The sequence below is a fragment of the Prionailurus bengalensis genome, chromosome A3 (assembly GCF_016509475.1).
Source record: "Prionailurus bengalensis isolate Pbe53 chromosome A3, Fcat_Pben_1.1_paternal_pri, whole genome shotgun sequence".
Taxonomy (NCBI): Eukaryota; Metazoa; Chordata; class Mammalia; order Carnivora; family Felidae; genus Prionailurus; species Prionailurus bengalensis.
Genome location: NC_057354.1, coordinates 14,595,167 through 14,610,028, shown reverse-complemented (window position 1 = coordinate 14,610,028; position 14,862 = coordinate 14,595,167). Strand labels below are relative to the sequence as shown.

The following is a 14,862-nucleotide window of genomic DNA, read 5'->3' as shown; positions in this document are numbered from 1 at the left end:
CTCACGAACCGTGAGATCATGACCTGAGCTGAAACCGAGAGTCAGACGCTTAACCAACTGAGCCACCCAAGTGCCCCTATAGACATAATCATGTCTTCTGCAAATAGTTTCATTCCCAATCCTTCTGTCTTGATTTCTCTTTCTTTCCTTTTGCACTAAGATCATTGCAATGTTGAGGAGACGTGGTGGTAGCAGGCATGCTTTTAACTCACTCCTGATGCGACGAAATAAAAATTCATCTTTGGATCCCATTCAAGGGGACAGCTCCTGATATTTAACCATTTCTCGACTAAGGAATTTTTTCCTTTCCTATTTCAAAAGTGATATTCAGCACGTTCTTCCTCAAGAGTTCTCCACTTCTTCCTCTTGGGCCTCAGTATCAGTCTCTCCCTCTTGGGCCTCAGTATCAGTCTTTATGCAGAGGGCTCTTAGTCCCGGGACTGGGACAAGATGTCTGGTCTGGGTGTTGTCTGCTGGGTCCTGCTTGCTTCCGACAGGGTCATCCGATCCTTCCTGGTCTTCGATTTTGGCTTCTGTTCTGCCCCATCTATTGATGGTGTCACTTGTCTTTGGGTACAAGTGTATCTGGATCTGGTGCCCCCTTCTGTGGCCTTTGGTCTAGGTATTCACATCGGGGCCACTTCATCCCTCACCCAGGCCACACTTAGGGGGACAGCATGTGCTGCTTGCCCGAGGGCACCTTGTCAGTGTTGGCCCATGGGATGGGGAGGTGTCTCTGCCTAAGGTGCCAAGTTACTTCTCCTCCTCCACTGTAGCTACCTTGTGAAGGTAAGGATGGCCGGGTGAGACCCTTCGTCTCAAAGTGTCAAGGGGGAAATGGGTCACAAGGCCTGCGGGGTCTGTGTACTACAGACTGAGGCACATAGCAGGCATTGCTAAAGAACGCTCATAATTTTTCAGCCTAAGCCTTGTTTATTCCTCAGTCCACTGGTTTTCAAAGTATGGTCCTCCACCAGCAGCACCCAGAAGCTTATGAGCCATACAAACTCTTGGGCCCCACACCAGACTTACTGATTCAGAGAGCCTGGGGTGGGGCTTGGCAATGGATGTTTTGACAAGTGCCTGTGGTACAAGCTCAAGTTAAGGATGACTGCTCTACTCCTCTCCTCATTACACTATGGGCCCGAAGCGCTGGGCAATGTGTAGGCAGGTGACTGGCCCTGACTGAGAAACCAGAAGGTCCCGGGTATGTTTATCTGAGCCCCATATAAGTGGGTTCGGGTGTAGGCCGGGTCCGCCTTAGTAGTGGGATTTCCTTCTTGCAGAAAGGGAGTTCACTCCCTGTCTGCTGGATGCTAGAGGCAGTTTCATTTTCCTGGACAGATTTGGTGAGGGAGGGCAGTTTCGGACTCTAGATCACTGGGGCAGCCTGCTCTACCCCAGGTCCTGGCTGCTGTAGCAACCCTGTGGGCCCATCAGGTAACGCAGGGAATCAGAGGGTCCAAGTTAGGGGGTCTGAAACAGTCTAGTCTGTTCCCTCTCTGTGGTGGGAGGGGGGTGCTGTGGGATTCCTGGTCTCTCATGCTCCTGTTTTCAGTTCCAAGGTGTGGCTTCTCAGAGTCTGTTCTTCTCTAGTGACGGAACGAAGAAGAGGAGAAGGGGGAGGAGAAAATGATTCTTTCATTAAAAAAAAAATCCTGTCCCAGACGCATTAACTTCTCGTCTCTTCTTCTGAGATGCCGACAGGCAGTTCCTAACACGTCAGCTGCTGGGGTGTCCCGCCTTCTCATACTCTCATGTCCAGTAGCAAGTTTTCCACGTCTGTCTCTCCAGATGAAACTAGTCAGAGAGCGGAAGTTCTCTTCCAAAACTCACATAGTCACTCAACAAACGACTCAAGGAGGTACTGACCAAAGGGTATCAGAAGACGGTCTACTATGAGCAGTGCCGGGGGATTTGCTAGGAATTTCACTGTGGGGGTGCAGCAGAGACCAACTGAGTTGGGGATGGAGCTAGAGAGCAGGTATTGGACAGCAGCATCAGGACCACCTGGGAACTTGCTGGAATTGCTAGGACTTGTTAAGAGTTGCAAAATCTCCAGCTGGATTTGCATCTGTTGTTCTGAAACCTCCTGTTGATCAGGGGTAAAGCGAACGGTCAGTTAGGACAGACTGGTGTGAACCTGTTGCAATGCCAGGATACATCTGGATAAGAAAAGAAATTTAGGGATTATGCACACTACCAAATTCTTTTTTTTAAAAATGCTTATTTATTTCTTGAGAGAGAGAGAGAGTGGGAGCAGGGGAGGGGCAGAGAGAGAGGGAGACACAAATCTGAAGCAGGATCCAAGCTCTGAGCTGTCAGCAAAGAGCCTGACAGGGGGCTTGAACTCATGAGCTGTGAGATCATGACCTGCGCCGAAGTCGGATGCTTAATTGACTGAGCCACCCAGGCACCCTTACCAAATTCTTTTATTAATCTCACCAAGGTACAATGAAATTGGCCTTTAATGTTGAGAGGTTAAATGCAATGACGGTGAACATTCAGAAACAAATCAATGTAGACAGAAAGGTTAGGTGATTGAATTTTTGCAGAATTTAACATAAGAGGACAAAGCTTAGTCAATGCATGACATCAAAGAATTGGAAATAAGCCAAACACCCACATATAGAAAATAGGACTTTTAAGTACATTTAATTCAATTATACTTAATTTGATCAAAACATTTCTTAAAATGTTTAAGGAATTTTCATGAATATAATATACATGATGTCATTGAGTAGAATGTAGTGGTTATTAAGCTGGACCCTGAGAATCAAACAAAGCTAAACTGAATTCTGTGTTTGTCCTGGCATATCACACTTCTCTTCTTTCAAACTATAAACATACTTACAGATTCTCATATTTAAACAATTTTTTAAAGGTTTGTTTATTTTTGAGAGATGGAGCACAAGCAGGGGAGGGGCAGAGACAGAGGGAGACACAGAATCTGAAGCAGGCTCCAGGCTCTGAGCCGTTGGCACAGAGCCCAATGTGGGGCTTGAACTTACAGACTGCAAGATCATGACCTGAGCTGAAGTCAGACACTTAACCGACAGAGCCACCCAGGCACCCCTGCAGATTCTCGTATTAATGAAAAAAATGCAGAATAAAAAGTGAAATCCTTCATTGATTCCCATTGATCCCCAACCCTATCTCATTTCCTCCAGTTTTTATAGACTGTGACTCTTTAGGCATTTATATGTGTGCATATACATAATTATACATATAATTAACATTTTTAGATTTTTGTATAAAAATGGGAAAACCTATGTAATATCCTGTAAACACTTTTTTATTAAAAAAATTTTTTTTCAACGTTTATTTATTTTTGGGACAGCGAGAGACAGAGCATGAACGGGGGAGGGGCAGAGAGAGAGGGAGACACAGAATCGGAAACAGGCTCCAGGCTCTGAGCCATCAGCCCAGAGCCTGACGCGGGGCTCGAACTCACGGACCGCAAGATCGTGACCTGGCTGAAGTCGGACGCTTAACCGACTGCGCCACCCAGGTGCCCCTGTAAACACTTTTTTAAAACTTCACAGTATTCTATGTGTATGTGTGTGTTTGAGAGAGAGCACACGAGATGGAAAGAGGGAGAGAGAATCCCAAGCAGGCTCCACACTCAGCGTGGAGCCCGACGCAGGGCTCAATCCCACGACCCTGGGATCATGACCTGAGCCGAAGTAAGAATCAGACCCTCAACCAACTGAGCCGCCCAGGTGCGCCCTCTAGAGATATGTCTATGGCTATCCATAGAGAGCACTCTAATTCTTACAACTTCTGCATGCAATTCCACAGTCTGATTATCCCATAAACTACTCCTCTAATTATATATCCATACAGTCCCTGCGTATTTTACTGTTGCAATAATCTGCTGTAAATGTACTGTGGATGTGCAAATATTTTTCTACTAAAACGTAGTTCATTAAAAGATATGAGCTATTCTTGTTTTCAGAAGTATTACCAAGTTGTACTTTGAAAAGACACGGACCAATTTTTAAACCCATCTCCACTGTTGGGGAGTTCTTTGTTCCCAGAGCTCGACCACAGTAGATATTATCTGTGTTTGGGTATTGGGACTTTCTTGCCAAGAAATTAGAGCTCATGAGTAATTTAATTGCATTTCCCTGATTCCTACTGGATCTGACCATCTTTCACCTTTATTGGCCCTTTGTCTTCATTTGAACAATGAATTTTCACAGAGTCTTATTCACTACCAAGAGCTTCTCCTTTTCTTAGTTATTAAGCTGCATATAGATTCTGAATATTAATTTTGGCTATGCCCTAGGCAAATGTCTCCAGATATGTTGCCTATCACTTTGCTTCCGGTAGATTTTCTATCTTTAATATAGGGTCATTGACTGTATTAGTCATTTCCATTTTGTTTCTTGAACCTTAAGTTTTGCTTAAGACCTCCTCTCCCCACTGACTCCCAACTATTGCAATTTATTGTAACATTGGTATGCCCTTTTCATGTTAGTGTCTGTCTCATCTGGAATTTACTTCTGTGGACAACTCCAGATACAGACTTTCTTCTTCTCTTCTTCCTCCCCCAGAGGATGTTCATTTATCTACTTGTTGTTCATTCAATCATTTTACAATTGATATGTGGATTTCTGGGCTTGTTACTCGATTCCATTGATCTGCTCACCTGTTCCTATGCCAATTATTATTCTATAACTACTACAGCTTTATATTCTGTGGATGTGGGAACCCCTTCCTTATTCTCTTAAAAAAATGGATTCATCTCCCACACTCCCCTCCATTTGAATGTTAGCATCTATTTACGAAGTTCCATTAAAAAAAAAAAACCTGCTGAGGGGAGCCTGGGTGGCTCAGTCGGTTGAGCGTCCATCTTTGTCTCAGGTCATGATCTCATGGTTCATGGGTTCAAGCCCTGCATTGGGCTCCATGCTGACAGTGTAGAGCCTGCTTGGGATTCTCTCTGTCCCTCTCTCTGCCCCTTTCCCACTCCCACTTTCTCTCTCTCAAAAATAAATAAACTTAAAAAAAAAACATTGCTATTTTTATTGGTACTTCATTAAATTTATGGATCAACTTTTGAGAACTAATGTTTCTGGTATTAATATTTCCTTCCAAGAATTTTTGATGGTTAATATATTCGGAGCTTCCAGCATTCCCTTCAGACTTTACTTTTGCTCTCTCCATAGGTTTTACACGGTTCTTTTTGAATTACCAGCTGTTTAATTAGGGGTGCTTTGCCATTGAGAATGCAATGCTTTTTTTCTTATGTTTCATTTTCCTGGATGAGAAATCTCCTGACTTATAAACTTGTTCACATTTTGTTTTTCATTTTTGTTGATTATTTGTCTATATATTTATATATAGTTTGACACGCATATATGTGTTTTATTGCCCTTGTCAATTTTTTTTCAAAGAAAGCTAAACGACACTAGGAGCATCCTAGACATTTTTGTTATAATGAAAATGTTCCCACTGTTTCATTATTTCAGATGTTTATGTGCAATGGGTTTTGAGTAGCAATGCTTGTTATCTAAGTGATTTTCTTTTCTTCCTTGGTTTCAAAGAGTATTTTTTTTTCAGTTTTTGCATTAAAAAAGCTATCATTGAAGTATAGTTGACATACAATGTCATAGGAGTTTTAGGTGTACAACATAGTGATTTGACAATAATTCTATTACTCAGTTCTCACAATGATAAGTGTTGTCACCATACATTACCTTATTGACTACATTCTCTATGCTGTATTTTTCATCTGTGACTTATTTGCATACAGTATTATTTTTTAATTGGCTGAATATTATCAAATTCATAATTTGGTTCCCATTGGAAGCTTTTCTTTCCTCTCTTAATGTAACAAATTTAAACAACAGGATCTTTGTAATCAATAATCAACATTTATGTTCATCCCAGAAACAAAATTTATTAACTATATAGCAGAATAATTTTGCTATTTTATATTTAGAATTTGTATCTGTTTAAAATAGAAATTATTTATTCTTTTGTGACTACACGTATGTACGATGCTTGCACTGTTTATTTGGGGGGTGTCTTTGTCTCCTAGAATAAGGTGGTTAAGTTTCCCATATCTATTTTCTTTCTTCTGCTTTGTATAAGGAAATGTGTTCTTTGAAGTTTGATTTATTGATTTTTTTATTTAAAAAAAATTTAAGTTAACTCTACCCCCAACGTGGGGCTCAAACTCACGACCCCGAGATCAAGAGTCACACACTCTACTGATTGAGCCAGCTAGGTGTTCCTACCCTTTGAAGTTTTTTTTTTTAAGTTTATTTGAGAGAGAGAAAGGAGAGGCAGAGAGAGAGAACCCCAAGCAGTCTGCACTGTTAGCGCAGAGCCCGATGCAAGGCTCAAACCCACAAACCACAAGATCGTGACCTGAGCCAAAACCAAGAGTTGGACACTTAACTGACTGAGCCACCCGGGCTCCTTTGAAGTTTTGATTGGCTTTCTGCATAAAATGGTCAAGGCCATGTCCCTTTTTAAGAAATGATTTTGTTTAAAGAATCATAGGTTTTTTACAGACATGTCACTTTTCTTTATGGTAGAAAGGGGCTGGTCTGGCAATCGCTGGTTTTGGCTTCATGTCCCGTTCCCACTAGCACCTTTCGCTGAGTTGTACTTATTTAAGAATAAGTACAGGTAAGGCTATAGCTCACATTTAGCCTCAATTTCCAAATAGCTGTATTTTCTAAATAGCTCAAAATCTGAATTAATAATTCTTTTGCTGTAGTGTTTCATAATTAAAAAATCTTTAGGGTAGGGGCACCAGGGTGGCTCAGTGAGTAAAGCATTCGACTCTTGATCTCAGCTCAGGTCATGATCTTGAGGTCGTGAGACTGAACCTCGTGTCAGGCTCCATGCTATGCATGGAGCCTGCTTAAGATTCTCTCTCCCTCTGCCCTTCTCCCCTGCTTGCGCTACAAAATTAAAAAAAATTTTTTTCAGGGGAACCCTCTTACCCTGTTGGTGGGACGCAAACTGGTGCAGTCACTCTGGAAAACAGTATGGAGGTTCCTCAAAAACTTAAAAATAGAACTACTCTATGACCCAGCAATTGCACTACTAGGTACTTGCCAGAAGGATACAAAAATACAGATTCAAAGGGGCACATGCACCCCAATGTTTATAGCAGCACTATCAACAATAGCCAGAGTATGGAAAGAGTCCAAATGTCCACTGACTGATGAATGGATAAAGAAGATGTGTGTGTGTGTGTGTGTGTATGTGTGTGTGTAAAATGGAATATTACTCAACCATCAAAAAGAATGAAATCTTGCCATTTGCAATGGCATGGATGGATCTAGAGCGTATTATGCTAGGTAAAATAAATCAGAGAAAGACAAATACCATATAATTTTACTCATATGTAGAATTAAAGAAACAAAACAGATGAACATAGGGGAAGGGAAGGAAAAATAAAATAAGATAAAAACAGAGAGGGAGGCAAACTGTTAAGAATTTTAATGATAGAGAACAATCTGGGGGTTGATGGAGGGAGGCTGGTGCGGGATGGGCTAAATGGGTGATTGTTGTGTTGAGCACTGTTATATGTAAGTGATGAATCACTAAATTCTACTCCTAAAACTAATATTATACTATATGTTAACTAACTTGAATTTAAACAAAAATTTGGAGGAAAAAATTTTTTCAGACAATATTTTATTATTTTGTTCTGTTTGGCTTTTTAATAAATACAATCACAGTTTGGGCAGAAAATCAGACATACAATTTTTTTTAATTAAAAAGATTTTTAATATTTGAGAGAGAGAGAGAGAGAGAATGAGCAGGGGGAAGGGGCAAAGAGGGAGACACAGAATCCGAAGAAGGCTTCAGGCTCTGAGCTGTCAGCACAGAGCCGGACACGGGGCTCGAACCCACAAACCACGAGATCATGACCTGAGCCGAAGTCAGACGCTTAACCGACTGAGCCACCCAGGTGCCCCAGACATAGAATTTCTGCTTTTAGAATCTGTGGAGATTTTCTTTGTTCCTAACACATTGCAAAACTCAAAGGGCTGGCTATCAAATAAATGTTGGGTATACAGTAACTTTGGAACATTTAGGTCAAGTTTAATTGTGACACTCTTCTTCTGTACTCAATTTGCCCATGTAAACAGTTTTCTGAGACATAAAACAAAAAATTCTTTTTGTTTCTATTAAGTTTTACTTGATTTAAAGCATACCGCTTTGGTGCATAAAGACTAATACAGAATCTGAAGGCTAATATTTATCAATGTACAATTCTTCTTTGTCTCTTTGATACAGAACATTTGGACATTAAGTTTATGTGGTCGGGCGCCTGGGTGGCTCAGTCGGTTAAGCGTCCGACTTCGGCTCAGGTCATGATCTCACAGTTTGTGGGTTCGAGCCCTGCATCGGGCTCTGTGCTGACAGCTCAGAGCCTGGAGCCTACTTCAGATTCTGTCTCCCTCTCTCTCTGCCCCTCCCCTACTCACACTCTGTCTCTCTCTCAAAAATAAATAAACATTAAAAAACTTAAAAAAACCTTTCTGTTCTCTTCCTATCACTACATAGGCATTGAAAGGTGGCAGGGACTCTGAGAGCGTAGGATTTAATGGGTGCCAAAGGAATATTCTGGCACAAACACATCTATTGTTTCCAAATTAAATGTAATAGAGAAAAGTCGGTCCTTGAGCATAAGGAGTTCCTACTATATACACTGTGACTTATTTACATTATTTTATTTACTCTGCATGGGCCATCTAACCTTTTAGTGATTTTTCTGGTCTGGCGATTTTATTTATTTAATTAATTAATGTATTAATTTATTTTTTTAACATTTTTATTTTTGAGACAGAGAGAGACAGAGCATGAACAGGGGAGGGGCAGAGAGGGAAACACAGAATCTGAAACAGGCTCCAGGCTCTGAGCTGTCAGCACAGAGCCTGAGACGCGGGGCTCAAACTCACAGACCGTGAGATCATGACCTGAGCCGAAGTCGGACGCTCAACCAACTGAGCCACCCAGGCGCCCCAAGGTCTGGCGATTTTAAACGTGAGTATTCCGAGTATTCTGAGTCCTGGATACTTCATCTGCCCCAAAAGGAGTGTTCACAAAGATGTATTTCCAGGATAACCTTCTTTCCATAACACAATTCTGTCAGTTACTTCAGGCTCAAGAGTCCTGGACAACCTTCCTGCTATTCTAATAATACTTTAAAGAAAAAGAAAAACATACTACCTGTTGTAATAATTTTAATTTATTTTTTTAATTTACATCCAGGTTAGTTAGCATATAGTGTAACAGTGATTTACGGAGTAGATCCCTTAGTGCCCCGACCCATTTAGCCCATCCCCCCTCCCACAACCCCTCCTGTAACCCTCTGTTTATTCTCCATGTTTAAGAGTCTCTTATGTTTTGTCCCCATTCCTGTTTTTATATTATTTTTGTTTCCCTTCCCTTATGTTCAGCTGTTTTGTCTCTTAAAGTTCTCATATGAGTGAAGTCATATGACATTTGTCTTTCTCTGACTAATTTCACTCATCATAATACCCTCCAGTTCCAACCATGTAGTTGCAAATGGCAAGATTTCATTCTTTTTGATTGCCGAGTAATAACCCATTGTATATATATACCACATCTTCTTTATCCATTCATCCATCGATGGACTTTTGGGCTCTTTCCATACTTTGGCTATTGTCAATAGTACTGCTATAAACATTGGGGTGCATGTGCCCCCTTTGAAACAGCACACCTGTATCCCTTGGATAAATGCCTAGTAGTGCAATTGCTGGGTCGTAGGGTAGTTCTATTTTTAATTTTTTGAGGAACCTCCATACTGTTTCCCAGAGTGTCTGCACTAGTTTGCATTCCCACCAGCAGTGCAAAAGAGAGCCTCTCTCTCCCCACATCCTCGCCAACATCTGTTGTTGCCTGAGTTGTTAATGTGAGCCATTCTGACAGGTGTGAGGTGGTATCTCCCTGATGTATTTCCCTGATGAGTGATGTTGAGCATTTTTTCATATCTGTTGGCCATCTGGATGCCTTTGGAGAAATGTCTATTCATGTCTTTTGCCCATTTCTTCATTGGATTATTTGTTTTTTGGGTGTTGACTTTGATAAGTTCTTTATAGATTTTGGATACTCACCCTTTACCTGATATGTCATTTGCAAATATCTTCTCCCATTCTGTCAGTTGCTTTTTAGTTTTGCTGATTGTTTCCTTCATTGTGCAGAAGCTTTTTATTTTGATGAGGTCCCAACAGTTCATTTTTGCTTTTGTTTCCCTTGCCTCCAGAGACATGTTGAGGAAGCAGTTGCTGTGGCCAAGATCAAAGAGGTTTTTGCCTGCTTTCTCCTCTACGGTTTTGATGGCTTCCTGTCTTACATTGAGGTCTTTCATCCATTTCGAGTTTATTTTTGTGTATGGTGTAAGAAAGTGGTCCAGATTCACCTTTCTCCATGTCTCTGTCCAGTTTTCCCAGCACCACTTGCTGAAGAGACTGTCTTTATTCCATTGGATATTCTTTCCTGCTTTGTCAAAGATTAGTTGGCCATACATTTGTGGGTCCATTTCTGGGTTCTCTATTCTGTTCCATTGATCTGAGGGTCTATTCTTGTGCCAGTACCATACTGTCTTGATGATTCCAGCTTTGTAATACAGCTTGAAGTCTGGGATTATGATGCCTCTTGCTTTGGTTTTCTCTTTCAAGATTGCTTTGGCTATTCGGGTTCTTTTCTGGTTCCATACAGAGTTTAGGATTGTTTGTTCCAGCTCTGTGAAGAATGCTGGTGTTATTTTGAAAGGTATTGCTTTGAATATGTAGATTGCTTTGGGTAGTACTGACATTTTAACAATGTAATAATTTTTTAATGAATATAAGTAATTCACCTTCCCCAAACCTTAAATTCTATGAGGGCAAAATGCTCCACAGTATTCAGTCTGTGTCACAATTTGACAAGCAAGGGGCGTATGTGCTCCCCAATAATCCGATGTGGAGGACTCAAGATTCCTCCCACTGTATGTTCGTTAGGCCTTTATTCTGAATTACAGATTTATGGGAGTTAGAACGACAATATAGAAGGGCTCTCTGTACCCTTCACCCAGTTTCTACCATTGGTTATAACTCATATGACCAGAGTACAATATAAAAATCACAAAACTGACATTGGTATAATGTGTGTAAATCATCCTATGTCATAGGTATAGATTAGTAGAACCACCATGGCATTCAGGACTCAGAACTACTCCATCAGTGTAAAAACTTCATCTACCCCTTTACTGGCACACCCAGCCCCTCCCTGCTTCATCCCTAACTTTGGGCAACCACTAATCTGCTCTCCATTTCTATAATTTTTAAAAATCATGAATTCAGTTTCCTTATTAGTTTGGGGGATATTTATTTCATATTGGGTGGGTTATAATAGTTTATGCTTTTTGAGGAGCCCTTTACATTGCCAAAGTGTGTGTACAGAGTTGTTCATAATATTCCCTTATTATCTTTTTGATGTCTGGAGGGTTTGCAGCGATGGCTAGCTACTATTTCATTCCTGATATTGTTAATTTGTGTCTTCTCTTTCTTCTTAGTCCACCTTGCTATCCAAGTTTATGCTTAGACTCAGACTCCCACTTTTTATGACCCATCCTTCTAGGACTATTTGACTATATGGGCAGTTGGAGAATCGTGAAGTATTTGTTGTTTCAGAAGTCAAAATTTGGAGATGTGCTCATTGACTTAGTTTGGAAGCAGTGGGAATATCCAGATGCTACACAAGAAGGTGATGTTGGAAAATCACAAACATCTGATGACTTTGGGTAAGAGTATCTTTCCCATTTGTTGATAAGCTGCCTACTTTGAGATTTTTCTTCCTATTGTACAAATGTCTACAGAACTCTTGAAATGCTTACCTAAATTTCAGCTATCTCTAAATAATCTGTGGGGGCTTTTGAAGGAAGGGATGGGCACATTCATGCTACGAACACCCAAGCTTCATGTATCACAGACTGCTCCAATCTTAATGCCTTTCTCAAAGACAGTGGTGCAAACGCTAAATTCTCTGATACTCAAAGCATTGAAAAAAGAGCATTGTATTTTCCTCTGTGCAGGGCAATAGGCTTTTAAAGCAGAGGTGAGGTCTCTTTGAAGCAAGATGGTGACCCCTGGATGATGGTGAGAGAGGGGCAAATAAGCCATGCTCAGGTAGTTGACACAGGGAGCAGAGGTGAAAGCCATCACAACTCACACCTTAACTGGTCAGAGTAACCTGGGTCCCTGAGGTGAGGAGACATGAGCTCTTTGCATTGGGCTTCCCTACAGTGGAGAAAAGAATACGAAAATGGATCTTTTTACCCATCATTATTCTTCTAGAGTCCCTCTTGCCACATCCCTCTTCTTAAAGATGTAAATACTCTTTTTAAAAAAATTTTTTTCAATTTTTTTTTCTTGAGAGAGACAGAACATGATCAGGGGAGGGGCATAGAGAGAGGGAGAGACACAGAATCCGAAGCAGGCTCCAGGTTCTGAGCTGTCAGCACAGAGCCTGACGTGGGACTCGAACTCATGAACCATGAGATTATAACCTGAGCCAAAGTTGGACGCTTAACCACTGAGCCACCCAGGTGCCCCAAAGAGGTAGATACTCTTGCCTGTCTTTGTGGTGGGGTGCCTGGGTGACTTGGCCGGTCAAGTGTCAGACTCTTGATTTTGGCTCAGGTCATGATCTCAAGGTTCATGGGTTTGAGCCTTGCGTGGGGCTCTGTGCTAACAGTGCCCAGCCTACTAGAGATTCTCTCCCTCCTCTCTCTCTGTCCTTCCTCTGCTCGTGTGCATGCTCTCTCAAAATAAAGAAACTTAAAAAAGAAAATTAAAAAAATAAAAAATGTTTATGGTAAAGCAAAAATCAAACCAGGAAAGAAAACAAACCTCAAATAATCAAGAAGTTTATATCTACCTGGGGAGAGATGCTGTGACCTTAAATATCAATATAGAAACCACCAGGATTTCAAATCACATAGAACATAAGTTCAATACAGAGTTCAGACATAGTAAAATACAATTTTCTCCTGAAGTTTTATAATAGCATTTTGAAAGAAGTCACTGCCCATTAGCTGATGTCTAAAAATTTAGGGGATTATTATTTCTGCTTTGGGTCATAATTAAACTCAAAGAATAGGGAATAGATCAAATGTAGATAAGCTGTAATCAGTTTTCAATGTGCACTGGAAGCCCAGAAGTAAGTTTAAAATATATATTTCTGAGACTCAGTCCTAGGAATCACAAGTGATATCTCGGTATTGAGCTTCCTGAGTTAAAAATTGCTCCTTTGAGGTGACCTTAATACGCTTCCATTTAGAATAGTCAAAGTATGAACTTGACTGCAGGATAGCATAACCTGAGTTATGATCACTCATGTTAAATGTAAGAAAATGTTCTTTCCTTAAATTACATTTTCAAAAATATAAACTGATATATAATCAAATGCCAATCTATAAAGTTTCAGGAAACATAAGAAATGACCCCCATCTACCACTCTGTGAGAACTGAATTAACATTTATTTCTAATCTTAAAATTATCAACTGAACATTTACTAAGATCTAACCATTATCAGATCACTCCCATGTTAGTTTATGGTAGTCACACACCAATGCCCTCAGTTCATTTAGCTAGCTTCTAGTACTTTTTTTTTAATGTTAATTTATTTTTGAGAGGGGGGAGGGGCAGAGAGAGAGGGTGACAGAGGATCCAAAGCGGGCTCTGCAATGACAGCAGAGAGCCCAACGCGAGGCTCGAATTCACAAACCGTGAGATCATGATCTGAGCTGGGGGTCAGACACTTAACCCATTGAACCACCCAGGCACCCTGGTTATATATACATTTCAATGCTAACTTCCAGTACGTGGTACTTAAGCTACCTCCTAGGACATGTAGAACAGTAGAATGAGAAGCTTAGCACATCCTCTCTCCAAAAGCACTGATAAAACTGAACAGGACTCTGGTAGTGGATGAAGAGCATACAACAAATTGAGAAGTATTTCTCCAAGGAAACTACTGAACTAGAGGTACGAACAATGAGATTCTTGGTGTTTTACCCCAGCTTTGTCAGGCCAGTAGCCTCACGGCAAGCTAGAAAACTAGACGCTTTGCTTTAAGAGAAGACTGACTTAATTTGGAAACCTAGAAGCTAGGAAAAATCCCACGTTTGGGTAGTTTTGGAAATGGTAGTGAACTTGGTGCAAATGAACGACAAAGGTCAAGGTTGTGGTTAGCCTGAGATTGTGATCCTCACCGGGGCCAGCAACAAAGTGGCAAACTAGCCAGAACTTTTTATCAGAAATCCAAGAAATGAGATAGGTATAGTTAGCCCTGATGAGTTCCCCATATCCCTGGTGATCCAGAATTCTGAGAAAGGGTGGGCACAGGCTTAGGATGGGAGAGAGGACCTTAACTATCTACCCTTTCCTAGCTAAATGGGAGGCCATGCTCAGGCACAGGAGAGACACGAGAGCGTACCATGGAAAATAAAACCTGGAGCAGACTTGTAAACAGATTCAACTTTGAATTCAATACCCAACATTCACATAGGTTTGTTGGCAAAGGGTAGAAGCCTTATTGGCTCAAGATGTTGGAGCACAATCTTCACCCAATCAGTGGCTACCTATGAACCTATGCTAAACAGGATTAAAATCAGGCTTATGAAGGAAATCAAGAATTTTTAGGGATGCCTGGGTGGTTTATTTGGTTAAATGTCCGACTCTTGATTTCGGTTCAGGTTATGATCTCACAGTCTGTGGGATCAAGCCCCACATTGGGCTTGCTGCTGTTAGCGCAGAGCATGCTTTGGATCCTCTGTCCCCCTCTCTGCCCTCCTCCATGTATGCGCTCTCTCTCAAAAA

At 41.1% G+C, this 14,862-nt stretch overlaps 1 long non-coding RNA gene across 1 annotated transcript in view; it reads right to left on the bottom strand.

Moving 5' to 3' along the window:
• Positions 1-536: 536 nt before the first annotated feature.
• LOC122467314 overlaps positions 537-14,862 on the bottom strand; it is a 46,374-nt gene continuing 32,048 nt past the window's right edge. Inside the window, exon 3 of the long non-coding RNA XR_006292891.1 lies at positions 537-2,165. This is a non-coding gene — a long non-coding RNA (uncharacterized LOC122467314). The remainder of the gene's footprint in view (positions 2,166-14,862) is intronic.